Here is a 20371-nt window from a genome sequence, read left to right as displayed (position 1 = left end):
TGTTCTAAATAATGATGTTTAAGAGCACTTCAATCAAAGTGTATTATTTTAAGAAGATCAATTGGATTGAGAAACTTAGATAATTGGGATTTGTGATGTCGTGAGTTAAGTGTTAACTGGATCTTGTCATTTCTTCCTAATAGCTTTTCATAATTTGTAATGAACTTCAATATGCATCATATGGAAGTAACATTACCATAATTGATGAATATGCTTGGCACTACCAAAAAATTCATTAAAAATCAAAAGCCTAAGGCTCTTCTAATTTCTTCATCTAAGGCCAAGAAAAAGTTAACCAAGAAGAAAAAAGGTAAAAAGATTGATAAGAAATGGGATGTAAGTAAGGCTATCAAGCCTACTAACAACATTAAGAAGGACAAGGGTGCATGTCGCCATTGTTGTTAGGAAAGTCATTGAAAAAGGAATTGTAAGGTCTATTTAGCAAGCTTGAAAGATAAAAATTCTAAAGAGACTTCTACTTCATGTATGTTTATGATTGAGATCAATCTATCTCTTCTTGACACATCTTCTTAGGTATTGGATGTTAGATGTGATTCTCACTTATATAATGATATACAGGGACTAAAAAAGAGTAGATGTCTAAAGAACAAAGAGGTGTCCTTGTGTGTTGAAAATGGTGCAAGTATTGTTGCCTATACCGTAAGGACTTATTATTTACCTTTACCTTTTAGTTAAGTTTTAGAACTAAGGGATTGGTATTATGTTCCTGTCATAACTCAAAACACTATTTTAGTTTCTTATTTAAGTATGAATGATGGATACTCATTTAATATTAAAGGCAATTGTTATTCCTTTTATTTAAATGATGTGTTTTATGGCATTGGAATATATGATAATGTATTCTTAGATTAAACAAAAATGTTAACAATATAAATGTTAAGGCTAAACTAGATAAACCGAATCAATCTTGCTTGTGGCATCGTAGGCTCGATCACATCAATGAAACAAGAATCACAAAGTTACATAAACAAGGATTCTTTGATCCTTGTAATTATGAATCATACGAAACTTGTGAATCATGTTTACTTAGAAAAATGACCAAATCACCTTTTACTGGAAAAAGTAAAAGAGCCAATGTGGTTCTTAGACTAATACATTTGAATGTATGTGGCCCAATAAACACTAATCCTATAGGAGGATACTCCTATTTCATTACATTCATTGATGATTATATAAGATATGATTATATGTATTTAATAAAACACAAGTTTGAATCCTTTGAAAAGTTCAAATAATTTGGAATGGGGGTTGAAAAGAAATTGGTAAAAGTGTTAAGACACTTAGATATGATTGAGGTGGTGAATACTTAAGCCATAATTTTCTAAGCTATCTAAAAGAGAATGGGATTCTTTCATAACAGACTCCACCTGGAACACCATAACACAATGGTGTTTGCGAGAAGAGAAATAAAACCTTGTTGGACATGGTTTGACCCATGATGAGCAATTCAAATCTTCTTATATCCTTCTGGGTTATGCACTTAAAATAGCCATTGATCTTCTAAATATAATTCTGTCTAAATCATTGACAAAACATCACATGAGATATGGAAAGGTAAAAGACTTAACTTGTCACAAATAAAGATTTGGGGGGTGATGTTTATGTAAAGCATGCACAAGCCAACAAACTTGGAGCTAGATTGGTTAAGTGTAAATTTATGGGATATCCAAAAGAAACTATTGGATATTATTTCTACAACTCTGAGGAACAAAAGGTGTTTGTTTATAGACATGCTACTTTCTTGAAAAAAAAGTTTATCCTTAAAGAAAATAGTGGAAGTAAAGTAGAACTTGAAGAAGTTTAAAAGTATAAATTGACACAAGAATGGAACTTGAGCTAATGGCTAAGACATCAGATGTGCAACTGAAAGCCCAAAGTACACAAGAACCCCATAAATCAAGTAAGACTTGCCAAGCTCCTGAGAGATACGAATTTCTCATGGACAAGGATAAGTTTATCATAGATGATGATCCTACTACCTATCAAGAAGCAATGTTGGACATTGATTCTAAGAAATGGCATAAGGCCATGAAATCCGAAATGGAACCTATGTAGGCAAACCAAATATGGTCTTTGGTGGAACCACCTGAATGAGTAAAACCCATAGGGTGCAAGTGGGCTTTCAAGAAAAAAATTGACATGGATGGCAATGTACAAATGTACAAAGCCAAGCTAATTGCAAAAGGTTATAATCAAAAGCAAGGAGTTGATTTGATGAAACTTTTTCACCCGTAGCCATGTTAAAATCCATTAGGAATTTGCTTGCCATTACTGCATACCATAACTATGAGATAGAAAATAAATGTCAAAATGGCATCCATTTATGGGAATTTGTAAAAAGATACGTACATGACACAACCTGAGGGTTTTAAATCCAAAAAAAATGCTGACATGGTGTGTAAGTTTCAAAGGTCTATCTATAGACTTAAGCAAACATCAAGAAGTTGGAATATACATTTTGATGAAGCAATTATAGAATTTAGATTCATCAAAAACATAGATGAACCTTGCGTATACAAGAAGACAAATAAAAGTGCAATCATTTTCATAATGTCATATGTGGATGACATATTACTTATAGGAAACAATATCCCCATGCTATAATCTACCAAGTATTGGTTATCAATAAAATTTTCCATGAAGGATTTGGAAGAAGTAACATATGTGCTGGGCATAAAAATCCAAATACATAAGGTTGCTTAGTCTCTTACAATCCAGATATGAGGTTGCTTGGTCTCTTACAATCCAGATACATAGACAAAATGTTAAAAAGGTTTAGCATAGAAGAATACAAAAGAAGATTCACGCAATGTCGCATGGCATAAATCTTTCTAAAGATATGTGTCCTAAGATACAAATTGAGAAATATAGCATCAATAAGGTTCGATATGCTTTGGCAATTGGATCTATTATGTATGCAATGTTATTTACAAGGCCTAATATCCCGTATGCTTTAAGTATAACAACTAGATATCAAGCAAATCCATGTGAATGTCATTGAAAGGTCATGAAAACAATCCTTAAGTACTTGAAAAGAACTAAAAATATGTTTCTTATCAATGGTGGAGTTAAACTCCTTGTTAAGGGTTATTGTGATGCAAGCTTTCAATCCAACAAAAATGATAACAAGCCTCAAAATGGTTATATTTTTACTATGAATGGTAGAGCAATGAGTTAGAAAAGTTTCAAACAGAGTACAACTATAGACTTCGCAACCAAAGCTAAATACATCTCTGCATCTGAGGCTACAAAAGAGGTCATTTGGATCAATAAGTTAGTAACTAAACTAAATATTGTTCCTACATTGTTAATTCAATAACAGTTTATTGTAACAACAATGGAACGATTGCTCAAGCCAAGGAACCAAGGTCTCATAAAAAAATCCAAACATGTATTAAAACGATATCATCTCATTAGAGACTTTATTTCTAAAGGTAATGTTGAAATCGAATGAGTACCCACTAAAGATACTATTGTTGATCCTTTTACTAAAACTATGTCCCAATAAAAACATAGTAAGCATGTACTCAAATTTAGTATTAGATACATGAATGATTAGCTTTAGTGCAAATAGGAGATTGTTGGTATTTGGCCTTCAAGCCAAATCATATTTTGGCTTAGACATTATCATATTTGTAGTACTCTGATATTTGATATCTTATAAAGGTCTTGTTTCTTCATCATTAAGCTTGTATACATATATTTCAATGTTGATGCTTGATGATAAAATCCTTAAAAAATAAATAAAGGTTTGTAAGGGAATTACAAAAAGATTGTAATTATGAGATCTTTATTGCATAAAAGTTATATGTCCCAAAATTGTTCCTAGTCGATACTGTATTAATATGAGGACATTGACAAAAACTGTTGAGACTAGTACATAGTTATGCTTTTACTTATAAAGCAAGTAATCGATCTCATAAGTTGAATTTTAGGTAAACTTGAGCTAACACATGAGTACTTGTTACAAAAACAAGTTCACTAAACATGACCTGATATGAGAATTCTATATGATAGTTCACATAGTATTTATAGCTACATTCTCATGTGATGTTGTATAAGTCATATTTGCCTTAAAATTACTTATGATCTTATATGATGAATGTTATACTTTAACTTATGGTTCTAACCAAGAATGCTCTAATCGAGTATTGTTGGACATAACATGAGGCATACGAAGATGCATAAAGTAATCAATGTGGGATTCATCACCTTGTGTGATCAAGAAAGTATCTCAACTAGTCTTGATTGAAATAACTTAAAAAATCTTTGGCCAAAATGAAATAAAATTTTAAAATTGTTTTAAAATTTATTTGTGAGTTAATGTCAAAGACAAGATTTAACATGGTTGAACAAGATTAAGTAAACATTAAACTATACTCAATGTTCAAACCGAGACACTATTTGATGAAAGGATATTAATTATACATAAAGACCATTCACGGATGGGTTGTCAAGTTATATTGACTTTTCTTTAACAATTGGTGGTCATGGCATGAAGCTAGGATTAATCATCATCTATAAATATAAGATTGGCAAATTAGTGAATTGGTGATGAAGATAAAAAGTTTGTTTCATCAATAGCCGAATACTAAGGCTTACAATACTTGTGTTTATAGCCAACATGCTAAAGAACCTAATGGGTTACACATAATGGGACAATTGTGAAATATTAAAATTGGGACAAATTAAATTGGACTTGATTTGATTGTGGTATGACAAAAAATAGAGAAAATAAAAAACAAGAGAAAGAGTTTCTCTTGTTTGGTACATTTGGCTAGCGTAGGATTAATTGTGAAAATTTGTATTCTAAACATTAAACCTAATATGGCTAAATACTTCCCTTATAAAAAGAACATCAAGCCACATCATCTTATAAGAGTAACCAACAAGCATCTAGAGATCAATCAAGAAAATATAAGAGGTCTTGCAAACACTTCCTAGCTATAATGTGGTTTTAAGTTCTACCAAACTTTAAAGAATGTTCTTTCACAAGGGTTCGTATGGATCACCATTAAAGGCTGAACACTTGGGCAGCTTCTTGGTTTAAAATCTATTTGGAATATCATCAAATTGAACTAAGAGATTTTTGGCATTCAAGGTAACACTTTTAGCCAAACCTATGCACGCTTGTATATATATGTTTTTGTATAATCTTATTGATTGATCTTGACTTTAAGCAATTAAAATTAAAAAAAAAAAAAACTTTGATAATGATACATACCTTCAGTCCATTATGACTTTGTTGCCCAAGAGTCCTTACAAATGCCTCTTGGTCTTGTTGGAATTTTACTTGAGTTTGAACAATTTAGTAAGCATCTCTTCAAAGAATGGTTTCGTTTCTTATATAGGAGGTGTTAATGAATATGGTGTAGAAGGAAAGTGATGTAAAGAGGAATGGTGTTGTGATAAAGAAAAATGTTGTTTCGATGGTACTTAATATGGCACTAGAGATACTTGTGGTGATGGTGGAGAATATTTGGGTGGTGGAAGGTATTGTGAAAATGAATGCTTAATAGGATAAGTTCAAGTGTACTTAGATGGTAAATAAAAGGAATATCCTAAACTAGTATTCCACATGTGCTTATAATGACCCTTCCAAATTTGACTAGTGTAGTTGTTTGTATAAGATTAGAAATGTTGGTCAATGGTACGCCTATCATTATAGTAAACTTCACCATACACTTGACCATTAGTATGTGGGCTTGGAAAGTTATGGACAAAAGTAGGCTTAGGATCATACCTAGCTTTAATGGCCTCTACTTGACTTTCTAGAGAGTCTAAAGTTTCAGATAAAACTTTAAACACTAACTTTCTTTTGGCTTGGTTTTCCTCACTAAGCCATGGTCCTAGGTAGTCATTAAAATAATAAGGTCTAGCATGGTCCACATGGTGCTTAGTTACTTCAAAAGTATTTGACTTCCATATGAAAAGGAAAATAAATCCTAAATACAAATCTACACAAAGAAAGTTAGTTTGTGAACAACATACAGAAATAAAAACAAGACAAGTTAGTAACTAGCCTAACAAAAGTACACTAAGGGTAAACCAATCTATAGAAAAGTATGGTGAATGACAATATTTGCCAAAGATTTTTTATACCTAATCCTTGGCAACGGCACCAAAAACTTGATTCAAGTAAAATGCAAGTATACAAGCCATATAAGTAATAATAGAGATATTTCAATTAGAATGTCAATCCCATAGAGATTAGGTAAAGAAATTCCTAGGCTATATACCTATTATACCTAAAATCGCATTTGGCATGTATTCGAAATGCATTGAATTTGCAAAGAAAAATTTCAATCTACAATTGTACATTAAAAAAGAACTTCTGAGCTAAACATATATTCATCAACAAAATTTTCACAAGATTTACTAGAAAAATTGTAGAAATTAAAAAAAAAAAAAAAAACAACTTAACAAACTATAAATCCAAACAGTATACAAATAAGCAATAAATAGCATATGTTCACCAACTTCTATCCAAACAGCCACTGGATTCAAGCAAACTCAAACCAATCAATCAAAATATAATAAGTAACAAATAAACTATAGATCTAAAGAAAAGAAAAAGCAAACAGATTGCCAAGGAGAGAGCAAATCCATGCCAAAATTGATTGCTCAAGTCTGGCCTACACTGTCACTTACATCCAGTCGAAACTTCCAACTTTAATCTAGAATGTTGTGATGCGATTAAAAGCTAATTTTTAACTATGTTGTAGCCCTATGAATGAGTAACTTGTGAAAAAAAAAATTGAACAAAAAGGAGCTAAATTTGATGAGTTTCAATCCAAAAAATAAACTAGGTAAAAAACAATTTCAAAAATAGTTTAAACAGTAACAAGAAATCAAGTAGATTGAGCCGGAAAACAACTAAAATTGTAAATTTCATTATAAGATTCTTGAAGAAAACTCAAAAACACACTAGAAACTATAAATTTAGAACAAGGTTCAATGGAAAAATTTGAAAAATAGATAGTTTGGATGCTAAAAAAATATGAAGTGTAGGAAATGAAAGTGCAGGAAAACAGAGAAAAAAAATCTAAAAACCTAAGCTAAAAGTTCCAAATGGTATGCCCTCTTCCCTTATTTATAGGCAAAGGGGAATAGCCTCATATCCTAAAAAACTCCAAAAAATATCTCCAATTGGCTAGGCTTCTTTCTTCTTGCATTTTATGGCTAGTTGCACGCTGGTTGGCATAACAGATTTTACAAGCTTCATTCATGCCTATTTGCTGATCCAATGAGTCAATTCAATGGCTAATCCCAGCATTTTGAAATGCCAACTCAGCTTCTCTCTTAGACCTCTTAATCCCATCTTGTGACACCATTACATGCTCTCTCAATCTTCCCCCATTCATCCAAGCATTTCTTGCATATTTCAAAAAAAAATTTTAGCTGCAAAATTTCAAACATTTCATGAATATATTTATCATACAATTCCTTATAAAAACTATGAAAATAATACTCAAAAATCATGCAAGAAAGGTCAAGAAAAACTCTCTTAAAATCAATATAATTCTTGACATTAGTTTAGGCTATTTGCACAAATTACACCAAAAATCCTCCAAATTGTATCAAAAATTATCCAAAATTCCTTATTTTCTCCATTTACACCTACATATGAGACAAATTATCTTTAAGAGTAATTTTGCCAAATATCCCAATGAACACACCAAAATATAAAGAAAATTACACTAAAAATGAGTATAAAAATATTAAAATTCTAGTGCAATCAGTAATATAGCAATTTGAAAGTATTCACAAAGTCATTGGATAGTCACAATGTCCTCAACTCTTGCATCAATAGCATTAGAAGCATTCACCCTAAAATTAGGATAGATAGCATCCATAACCATTTTACTATATGAATTTTCTAATCTTACTTCACTAATCAATTCAAAGGTATCCCTACTTATTGATGGTTGTCCTACTTCTAACTCTCCATGTGAGACCCAACTCGTATAATCAAGAGTAAACCCCTTATACAAAGGTGTTCACACACAACATCTGTATTTAAAAACCATATATTCTCACATTAGGTATAAGGACACCTAATATTTTCATTACTTACAAAGTATGGTTAAGAATAAGCAAATCCAATAAATTCCTCTCCACCATCACAGAAATTTTGACTAGTGTATCCATTTACATATAAATGAGAATACACCAAAAGCGATCTTTGCCTATTTTTTCAACCCTAATTGCATCATCATAAAGGTCTAAAAAATTCTACTCTTAGTATATTAAACCAAAAAATAAGCAATTAAAAGTTAATTTTAAGCAATTACATAATTTTAAACTAAAAGAAGATAAATTTTGTTTTTTTTTTTTATCTTTTTTATAGCTTTTTATAGAAATGTTTGTTGAAGAGAATTATGTAACAAAATTAAATAATTTCTTTTTTATTGGCTAATCATTATGAACAAATGATTCATGATTATCATTTTTACTCAAAGAGATATACTAAGGCAATGTTCAAAGACTTCCTTTCTTAACTATGAATTGTATGTATGCTAACAATAATATAATTTAATCATAAAAGTGTTCAATTTTTAATTTTAATGTTTCAAATTTAAATTTTAATAATCTTAAATATAAAAAAATTGCATGGATCATCCTAAAACAAAAATTCAAGTATCAATTTCGAAATATGAAACTAAAAACACCTAATATTTTTCTCATTACATGTATAGTTTCTCTATATAATTTTCAACATCAAAATTTAAAACAAATTATTGAAATGAGTATAAGATTAGGATTTAGGACTTAACTCAAATCTTTAAAATTATATAACAATCATTGCATTCAAGTGATTCAAAATTCTTAATTACTTGAACTATTAAGTTTATTTAATCTATTACTTTTAAGTTTATTTAATTTATTCATATTACATATTAATGTAAACCTTGTCAAAATACAATTATAGTAAAAGGAATTTTTTAATATTTTTATTTTTAACTATCACCTTACTATTTTTGCAATGTTATTAAAAAATAGTACAAATTTTTTGGATTTCAAATGTGATAAATGCATACTATTTATGTATCTCTAAAAAAATATCAAAATCAACAAACCAAATAATAAAATTATACTGGGGCAAAAATGTTGCAATGACAAGCTTAAGGGCCGCACGTATGGGCTCGAGGGTGGCACCAAGAGAAGAGCACGGGCTAAAGGGCAAAGACAGAAAAGAATGGCATGGGCTCAAGGGTGAAGACATGGGAAGAAAGGCACGGGCTCAAGGGTGGACGTACAAGGTGAAGGGCAGCTCGGGGACGAGGGCACAAGCATTGGGCCGGCAAGGATTATCAATGAGAGAGAGGAAAGGAAAGGAGAGAGAAAACAAGAATTAGGGATTCAAATCGGGGAAGAAAGGAAAGTGGAAGGGGACTTTGACTAAAAACAGATTTCTCGTGTTGGATTATCAACGAAATCTGTCACTAAAAAAAAATTTCCTCCAAAATTTTTTTTTTTAATTTTACTTATCGAAATTCCTTTTAGCGATTGATTTTATCTGTCAGTAATTCATCATTGAAACTTCTAGCCATTAATTACCGACGGAAAAAATCTGTTGTTAAAAGTTGCTCCAAATGCTTATTTTCTCGCATCAACTTTTAACAACGGATTACTAATAGAAAATTTTTCCATCGCTATTTTGTTAGTAAAAAAAATTTTACTTTTTTTATATTTTCGTCAATAAACAGTCGCAAATCCATCAATAATTATCAACAAAAAAAATTCTATCAATAAAAATCTGTAGATATTAGACTTATTTCTGGTTGTGCAATAATTATAACAATTTTTTTCTCATTGTTTACCATCAGATAATAGCTCAATTGGATACAATAGCTTTCGTAAAACCAAATTTCCAAAAGGAAATCAAATCGACACCAATGCCAAAATCATTCCAAACCAAAGGACACCTTTTTACAGCCTTGACATAATCGGAATAAACGTGGTCGACCACAGTGTACCCATTAAAACTTCAGTTTTCCAGACTGCCGGTGCGATCATTGAATCCAGAACTGTAATCACGCTTCTTCCTCCCACATCATATGCTCAACTCAAATTGGCATTTCAGAAACGGATGGCCAACTATCCAAGGGCACCAGCGCTCTCTATGCTGGACACATGCTATGATTTTGCTGATATTATTATAAGACCTGCAACATTATGATCTTTAATGGCGGTATTGACGTGGATGTCGATGTCAGTGGGCTTTTATATATGATAAATGAATAACAAACGTGTCTGGCGTTTGCCAAAAAAAAAAAAAAAAAAAAAACGCTCGTGATGTGGCGATTTGTGGAAATTTTCAGCAGAAAACGTAAGTGACATAGGATGAAGTTAAAGGAGGGTTGGATTTGCATTCGGACCCGGTGGTTGTCGATAAGATAAAGTACCAAGGAGATCGGAAATAATCTTCGTATATCTAAATACTAGTGATAAGGGATTTAAATTGGGTGATTTAAATTGGACTACATTTTTCAATCGTGTTGCATTTGTTATAGTTATAGATATAATAGACAAAATAACAATGATCACGTTTCTAATGGTCTTAATTTTTTTTTATTTATTTTGTATACTTTATCATAAAATAAAGTAAATAGTAATTATAATAATAACAACACTTATTTATAATATTTTTAATTTTTTTCATTTATATGTTAAAATAAATTTTTTAGTTATGACTCATAGCTTAATATATATCCAACATGTTGTTCATTAATATATTTATAAATTTTATAGACATAAATTCTATAAATATATATACTTAATCTAATTAGGAAGAATAGTGATGAACCTTTAAATCTTCATTTATAAGATACAATTATCGGAGAAGGAGATTAAAATCTAATTCTTTGAGCAAAGGCACTTGTATTTTACCATTAGATCAAATATAGAAGTGCAACATTTTGAATAAGTAAACAAAAATAATGCAACAATTAGCAATACAACAATAATCAAACTCACAAAAAAAATCAATTAATAATAACATTAACAATATCAAAATTATATAATAAAATTAATCCTTTTCTAAATTAAATGTTTTTATATTCATTAAACTATAAAAATTAAATTCAATGATTAAGAGATAACATACCTCTTAAATTTTCATTTATAAATCAGTAAAAATATTTCTCAAATTCCCATTTCCCACCAAAATTTGTCTTTTCCTCCAACAATTGAGTTTTAAATGCCACGTGACGTCAGCGTTCACTTTGTAAAGGTGCCCTCTAAATTTTTTTTTCTCTTTTTCTTAAGCCTCCCAGTAACCTTAATATCAAATTTTCTACAAATTCAATAATGAAAAACATCTTCTCTTTGTTTTCTTGTTCGAAAATCAACTTGCCAATAGCAGAGCAAGGACTTCAACCTTTCAAATCCCCATCCCATTCTCCTTTGTTTTCCTTTCTTCTTTTATGTCCACTTTTCCTCCCCATCTCCCAACAAAGCCACCGTAATCCAACACAACCAACCACCCTCGTGAATTGTCCAAATTTTAAATTGTTATTTCTTATTTGTCTATCCCTCTCAACACCCTAAAACTGAGGTTATATGGGAGCTTTCTCTCCAGACCATCACAATTGCAATTTTAAAAAATGGATATTTGTTTCTTACCATAAATTTATTCCATTTCTTATTTTCATTGAGTCATAAAGTTATTGGATTTTAACTTAATTGTTTGAAGTTGGGTTAGGTTTTTTTCTCTAGTTTGATTCATTTTATTGTTTCATTTGAGTAAAAAAATAAAAAATTATTTACGTTCTGTTACGTCTCGTTATTCAACTATTGACTGTTACACTGCCATTTGCGGTCACAAAGCACCACTATAAGTGTGAATGCCATTTATTCCCCCATTACGGGTAAATAGCAATGATAGAAGGTGCCTCTACCACTAAATAGTAGTCCCTCCTTTGCAACATCATCGCTATTTGAAATCTATTTGTGTTAATATCAAAATAGTTTAACAAGTCTAATATATATATATATATATATATGAGGAGAAATCTACTTATACTAGTGTAATTTTACATTTTTTTGGATTCTTGGATCAAAATTAATTAAATATATGACTCATTTAAATCAAAATTTGATCCTAGAGTCCAAAAAATTGTAAATAAGTAGATCTCTACTATATATATATATATATGAAGAGGTATCCATTTATATTAGTGTAACTCTTACACTTTTTTGGATCTTTGGATCAAAATTAAATCCATAACACAATTTAAATCAAAATCATATTTTTAAATTTAGTAATTTTGATCAAAGAATCCAAATATATATATATATATATAAGCTATACTAATATAAGTGGATCCCTATATATATATATATATATTTATATTTATATTTTATAGGAACGTTTAAATTCACAAACCAAGATTGCAACAGATAAATCTTAATTTGTGTATGCTTTGTATATTTGAAGTTGATGAAATAATGTGTTAATTAAGGTTTCAATTTTTTTTGTTACACATGCTTTAACTTACTTATAACATTTGTAAAGCAATTATTCCATGAGGAGAGAAAACATTGCAAATAAGTAAAACAAAATGTTCTAGGAGATGATACAAAAGAAGATTGGAGCAGACCCTAAAGTATTAAGTACAATAGAAAGTGATGATAAATGGTGAAGTAAGGCTGGGCATAGAGAGAAGTAAAGCTAAGAAATGCACTAGGGAAGAGAGAATTATAGAGAGAACTTGAGAGAAGAATTTGAGAGCATTTGCCAAGAATCCAAAAGAATGAATTGTTGGTGCTCCTATAATAGGTGTCACACTTGAAATCAAATCAATGCTTACACTCAAGTCTATGTGATCAACAAGTAATAAATGTAAGTTAAGATTGTTCCCATGGAATTATTTTTGTTAAGTATTAAAATTGTGTCAATCTAATTTTATCCAAACAATTGAAAATGAACTAATTAAGGTAAAAATAATATAAAAAGTTAAAGTAAATAAAAATTTAAAAACAAAAATTTAACGTAATAAACAAGTAGGAAAATTTTCAAAGTAATTAAATTCTCATATTTCAATTCTCTAAATGTTCAATTTAGGATCTAACATTTGAGTGTTGTCTTAATTAAGGATATCATATTTAATTTAATTCAACTTAGCACTAAATGTGTTCAAATTTGTTCAAAAAAAAAAATTCATAACAACTATGTGATGCACATGTTTTTAATTATAATTTTCATTAAATTAAGTCATTAAATTTTTTATTTAATAAAAAAAATGTTAATTCCTACAAAATTTAATGAGGAAAAAAGAGAAGAAAAAACGAGATTGGAATAAAAAATCTAACAAACAAAGGATCATAGAGAAAGGTAAAGGTAGAAACAAAATTGGAAAAAGGTGAGGGAACATGTGCTACAGTTTTGCAGCAATTTGATTTAAACACCAATAATTAAACGCTAAAATAAAAAAAATTGAAAACCTAAGGTTTCACCAAGAAAAATTGAAATTTACATCACTTTCCAATATCTCTATTGACCATCTCTTCATAGCTAAAGATAGGATCAATCCTTTGACACATCAATTGTTGTTTATGCTTATTGACAAAATCATTAGCTTTGGCATCCACCTCATCATCTTTCTCTATAGCTTTAGCATTCACTTCCCACATAGTAACTGTCCAATTACTCTTATTCTACATCTAATTAGGAGTACTACCCATTTTTGCCATTTTAGTTGTTTTGGTTAACCTTGCATTTTGGGAGCTTTTTTACCTAACAAGTGGCATTAAAACTGAAAGTTCAAGATGTGGGAAGAGGCAAGCCCAGAAGAGCTTGATTTAAGAGAATAGATCAAGTTCATGGTTTGAAGATCGGTTTGTATGAAACGTGAAGCATGAAGACACATAAAGAAGATTGTTACGAAATTTCTATTGTATGTGCAGCCAAGATGTCTAACATTAATATTGATGATTTGATGAAATTTGAGTCAATGTGAAGATTGTTAGGAATAGTGACTCAAATCTCATAAGAGCTTTGTTTGAAATTAGTAAAATATTACTTGATGGATAAGATGACTTGCAAAAAAAAATTTGTAATAGTGCATTTGGTTCAGGGGAATCCATAAATTTTTCCTCAGAATCTTGATGGTAGGTATTTGATTCCCACGTTTGGTTTAGGATAATCTGATTATGAAGGAAAATGTTAGATTTTCAATAGTACCCAAAGTCTCGAAATAAAAAATCCACCTCTCCCTATGGTATTCTAGGATTCTAAAGAGAAAAGTTACCTTATTTTTAAATTTGACCTAAATAAAATTTTTATCACATAACCGTTACCCATTTGAAAAGCAATTCTGGAAGTTACTAGAACTCAGTTGTAGGTTTTTTATAACAATATAATTTTTTTTATTTTATATTGCAATTAAAGTGTTCCAAGAAAGAAATGCCTTAATTAATCATCAATTAAGGCATTTCTCTTTAGAAACGCCTTAATTGATGATCATTTAAAGCATTTTCTTCATCAAATGCCTTAAATGATCATCAATTAATGTGTTTTTTAATTGATATATTTTTTTTTTTGCTCTCAAAGATCATGTTATGACATGAATGATTTTTAGTCACAGTTTGATAAAGATTGAAGTGTCCATCAATTAAGGTGTTTTAATGGAAAAATGCTTTAATTGGTTATCAATTAAGGCATTTCTTTATACAAATGCCTTAATTATTGCATATTAAAATTTTGTTTTCCCTCTCAAAAACTGTGTTAACAATACGAATGTTGTAATGTTTAATCATGAAGCAAAAGAACCTATATTTTATACATAAAATATGGGATTTCTATATATCAAACGCCTTATTTAATGTCTTCATCATGTTTTAATAACCAATACGTTCCTGAGTTTTATTTCAACATATCTCAGCTCAAAGAAAATACTTTTCTCTTTGAACCAACTTTAACTTTAACATCCGTCATTTAATTTTTGTCCTATTAAGTTTATCTTTTCTTTTCTTACAAAAAACATTATGTATATTTATTTATATTTATTTATCTAATCTGCTTTATTTGTTGTATTCCAATATTTTCATTTTTTTTCATATTTGTAGATGTTGTTGAAATATAGATTTTTGTTTCTAATATATCAAACTTGTTTTGTGGTTTATCTATTTTAGCTCATTCATCTAGAAATGTTTTGTTGTTGATTTATATTTTCTTTGATGATGTTTAATAGATCCCATGTACTATATGCCAAGATTTCCTTTCCATTTTTTTTCATCTTTAATGAGATTCTATCTTCTAAATAATTAAGGCTGGTTTATCACTACAAATGAAGATGCAATTGGTAACAATGCTTATGATGCATTTGAATCCGATGGAGACTTTGTTGCATGTGTTATGTTTTGTTGCTATAACTTTATTATGTATGAACATTAGAAAATGACATAGACTATTTTATGGTAGAATATTTTATGATAGGCTACATATTAGAGAGTTAAACTTAAATGTAATGGTCTTTAAGAGTGATAGACAATGTATAGATAATACTAGAATGGACATGAAAGCTTTTGCAAAATATATCATTTACTTAAAATAGAAGAATGATTACAATCATCTAGACATATGTCAATAGAAGAACTAATTATTAGCTTCCTCCACATCATGGCCCATCATACAAAAAATAGGGTTTTAAGCATCAAATGGCCTAATCTGAAGAGACAATTAATAAACAATTCTATTTTGTGTTGAATTTTGTTTTAAGACTGCGTGCACTGTTGTTTAAAAAATCCAAATCAATACAAAAAAGTTCAACAAATAATAGATGAAAATGATTCAAAGGTTGTTTGCGTGCCTTAGATGGGACACACATTAAAGTCAAAGTAAACACAGTTGACAGGACTAGATACAAGACTAGAAAAAATGAAATTGCTACTAATGTCCTCGATGTTTGTACCTCATATATGTAATTCATATATGTTTTATCGAGATGGAAAGGTTTTGCAGTAAATGGCAAAGTGCTAAAAGATGCCATTACATGCAAGAATGGGTTAAGTCCACAAGGTATTATTTTTATTATGTTCAGATTATATTTATAACGAAACACCTTTTTTCCATATTATTAATGTTGTTCCACTATAACAAGTAATTACTATCAATGTGATGTCGTATACACAAATAGGAAAGGTTTCTTAGCACTTTATAAAGGTCAATTATACATCTTAGTGATTAGAGGGCAGGACTCTAACCGACGATCGTATGGGAATACTTCAATATGAAACATTCTTAAGTAAAAAATTGTATTAAGAGATGTTTTAGTATATTGAAAGCTAAACAGAAAATTTTAAGGAAGACATCATTTTATTCAATAAAGACAGTGTAAAATCATTTTTGCTTGTTGCCTTCTCCATAATTTTATTAGGTCTAAGATGATTTTTGATCCTATTGAAAGTGATGTTGCTAAAGGAAGTATTAGCCAACCAGATGAATCTGAACATCAAGATTTGATTATGCATGTTAAACTATTTGATTCTTGGATTCAGTTTAGAGATAATCTGACGAATGAGTTGTTCACCCATTGATTGTAATCCTGGGGATAAGTACATTATAAAAATGTTTTGTATGTTATAACATTTGCTTAATATATTTGATTTATGTACCATATAGTTAAGTGTAGAATTTACTTTATATCAATGTTGAATATATGTTTACATTATACCTTTTTTTTATTCTTAAGTGTCCAATGTATATTACAAAATTAAGTACACATTTCTTCATTTTCATTCCATGTGTATTCATTTAATTCATTCATTTGATGGGTTTTTTATTTACTATATTGATATTGTTGTATAATATCTAACCATGTGATCAGGAGTTGAACATGTCTTTATCACGTGCCATTCCATTGTAATCCATTTGAGACCAACCTAGAAGAAGAACCAAAAGTTTGGGGGTAGGTAACCATTCATGGACTCAAGAGGAGGATTTTCATCTAGTTCAATGCCTACATTTTTTGGCAGAAAATCCTAGATAAAAAGTGAATAATGGAACATTTCATGTCAAATATCTAGGTTATTTTGAATGAATATTGGAGCAACTCATTCTTACTTCATAACTTAAAGCCACCCCTATATCAAATCCAAGGTTAAGCTACTCAAGAGACAATATCACATAATTAGTTATATGAAAAATTATAGTGGATTTCGATGGAATGATCAAGAAAAATGTATCACAATTGAAAAAAAAGTTTTTGATTAGTGGGTTCGAGTAAGTTTTTTAATATTATATTATGACTTACCTTACTTATTTACTTTTTTTCTATTTTTTTATTTGATTTGTATTTGTTTGAACTTTTGGCAAGCACATCCACATGCTAGAGGGTTAAAGAACAAACATTTCTCCTTCTTTGATAATTTCAAAGTGATTTTTGGATTTGATAAAACAACCAATCAAAGAGCCAAAACAGCAACCGATGTGGTTGAATCATTGAATGCTAATGATAATGCTTACTTCTCTCCAGAGATTGATATCTTTACTGAAGGAAAAATGAAAAGAAAAGATGATGATGAAGAGATCGTTTGACTTTCCTCCTTCTAAACACACTTAAACTGCACTACATTTTGTATACAAATTTATACAATAATTTTTGAACATATTTATTTAATTAAGACATGAAGGAAAAAGTTGTAAATATGCAAAATGTGTGGCATGTTATACATTCATTTATTTATAATGGATATCATTCTTGTATTAATGAAATAAATATTTGTATTGACTAATTAAGGCTTTTTTTTATTTGTAAATTGTGTGAATGACAACACAATTTGAATTTATAAATTTCATATTTATATTGATAGAAGAATGCTTGGTGGTCAATGTTGTATGTATCACGAAATGAGTTAAATTTAAATTCACCATTAGGATGAACAAATTGCCCTAAAGTGATCACATTGCACTTGTATAATCACACCATGATATAAGACAAAAATAAAACCAATAAACTAATAAAAATTAACAAATATCCAATCATAGTATCTATACAAAAAAAAAATAGATCAATTTATATATATATATATTTATAGCCAAATAGGTTGTCCAGTGCTCAACATTTTGCAAATGTCGAGATATAATCACACCATTTTTTACAGATTTCATCAATTTCTTCTTGAGTGAAGCTTCTTTTGTTTGTCCACTATAAATAAAAAATAAGAAGTCAATGTTATTCAAGTCACATAAATTTATATAAGTTTAATTGAAAGATATTACTATTATATTGTATTAATACTAACATGGAATAGTGTGCTCATAAAATTATATAAAACAATTTTTTTCATAAAACAAATGACATAATATCCACATTCGGTAACTCTTGGTTAACAAAAAGTCTGAAAAATAAAATTGAGTGAGTTGCTAAACATTTTTCTAAACAAACTCAGCATAAAAGAATATATTTTTCACTCACCAATAATGATACCCAATTGAACTTTTATTCTTATCAACTGCAACCATTTTCCTAAATTGAATAGAAAAATAATAGTAATTATATAAAAACATAATTTAATCTAATTATAACTTATTAATACAATATAATACCTCTTTATTAAGTTGGCAATATCGGTTTTAGGCATTGGCGTTGGTTGAGTAGAGTTAAATAAGTATAGCAACCATGAATTTGTATCAATTACAATAAGTTGCCAATGACACCTGCAAAATAATGGTTATGATATAAAAATAATAAGCATGATATTAGATGTCATAAATAATACAATTATTACTATAAATAGAACTTACGCAAAATTATAAGGCACCAAAAAATAATAAAACAATTTTTGCATACATTGACCCACATGACGAGAATGATTAGTGATAGTGCCATTGTCATGACTAATCAAATTTAGGTCAACGAATCTAAATTTATGTGTTATTTGTCTCGCCTTTCTCTCTGTATAGAAAACTACATGACGTTAATCAACAATATCATTTAGTAATACTACCTAACATAGAATAACTTATATTGACAAAATATATTTACATTAATTGATAAGCTAACCTTATATACGCAACAATATCAGATGTTGATATCTCATTCATGGTACAAAATGCCCTAATCCCTGCCTCTCAATATAAGACATCGATGGATAATCAAATAATCCATACTGTCCCTCAATAACAATAATGTTTCCTATTGATAATTAATCAAGTGTATAATTAGATAATGCATTAATCGTAGACTCTGCAAAAGTCACTGTCTAAGTCGAAACATCCTGTTACAAAAGAGTATAAAATATAAGTCTTAAAACCAATTCAAAAAATATAAAATATAAATAATATTCTATAAATAAACATAATTAAAATAATGATGATTACCACAATTTGGGCTTGCTGTAAGACTTAATTTAGAAATTCATTTCCCTACAAGATGTCTGTAATAGATTGTCCTCAGGGCATGTTAGGTTGCATTGTTGCCAACATTACCTCAAAAGCTGCGAGTCGTTGCTATTGATCATTTAAGCGTTACTCTTACTCATAAGTCTTTTTGTTACTGTTGAATGATTGCTTCATATTATGCATTTTTCATTTGGAGAATTGGGTTAATTCTTGAAGAACTGTGATGGCAACACAAATCTATCACTCCCAAACTTGGTCATGTCTATCTTTCGATCCTAATGCTAGAGATAATGGATCATAGTCATAATCGATTCGCAAGTCATTGGATTCATATCTCGTAACAAATTCATCATGAAACACAAAATGATAGTGTGTAAAAAACCATATACAATATATAGTCATACATACGTGCACATATATCATACGTGATAAAATAACTAAATAAACTTACAATTTTTTTAGCCATTTCTTCAATTGCTTCATCTGCGAACGATCCATCTTTGTGCATGTCCTTTTTTTCATACATCCCATCTAGAAACTTCGATTCTAGAAGATGACTCTTGAAAAAGAATCATTATAAGTTTCTCAATCTATGTTTACATGTTCATAAATATTCATATATGGGTATAAAATAAGTGTTTGAATATTTACAAGATCATGCTAGATATTTTGCATAATCCTTTTTCGATATCCGATGGTAATATAATTGTTTAACCTAAATTTTTTTTTGTTGTTTTTTGATTTTTTGAAAAAAAAAACATAAGATAAATCACATATTAAGATATTGAATATATTAAACAAAATATTATAAACAATTAACAAATTAGGTATTCATCCCGAAAATTCATCTGATAAACGATCTCGAACAAACTGTGACTTCTCTTCATAATTGATAACATATGCATATGTCGTTGAAGGATCAACCAACAATTTAGAATTATCAGCGCACGATAAAACATATTGGGTTGTCAATATGCTCTTAAAGTCTCTGAATGCTTTTCC

Source organism: Durio zibethinus, chromosome 13 (assembly GCF_047325235.1).
Source record: "Durio zibethinus cultivar Kanyao isolate XHJ-2024 chromosome 13, ASM4732523v1, whole genome shotgun sequence".
Lineage (NCBI taxonomy): Eukaryota > Viridiplantae > Streptophyta > Magnoliopsida > Malvales > Malvaceae > Durio > Durio zibethinus.
Note: the sequence above shows the minus strand (reverse complement) of the source record.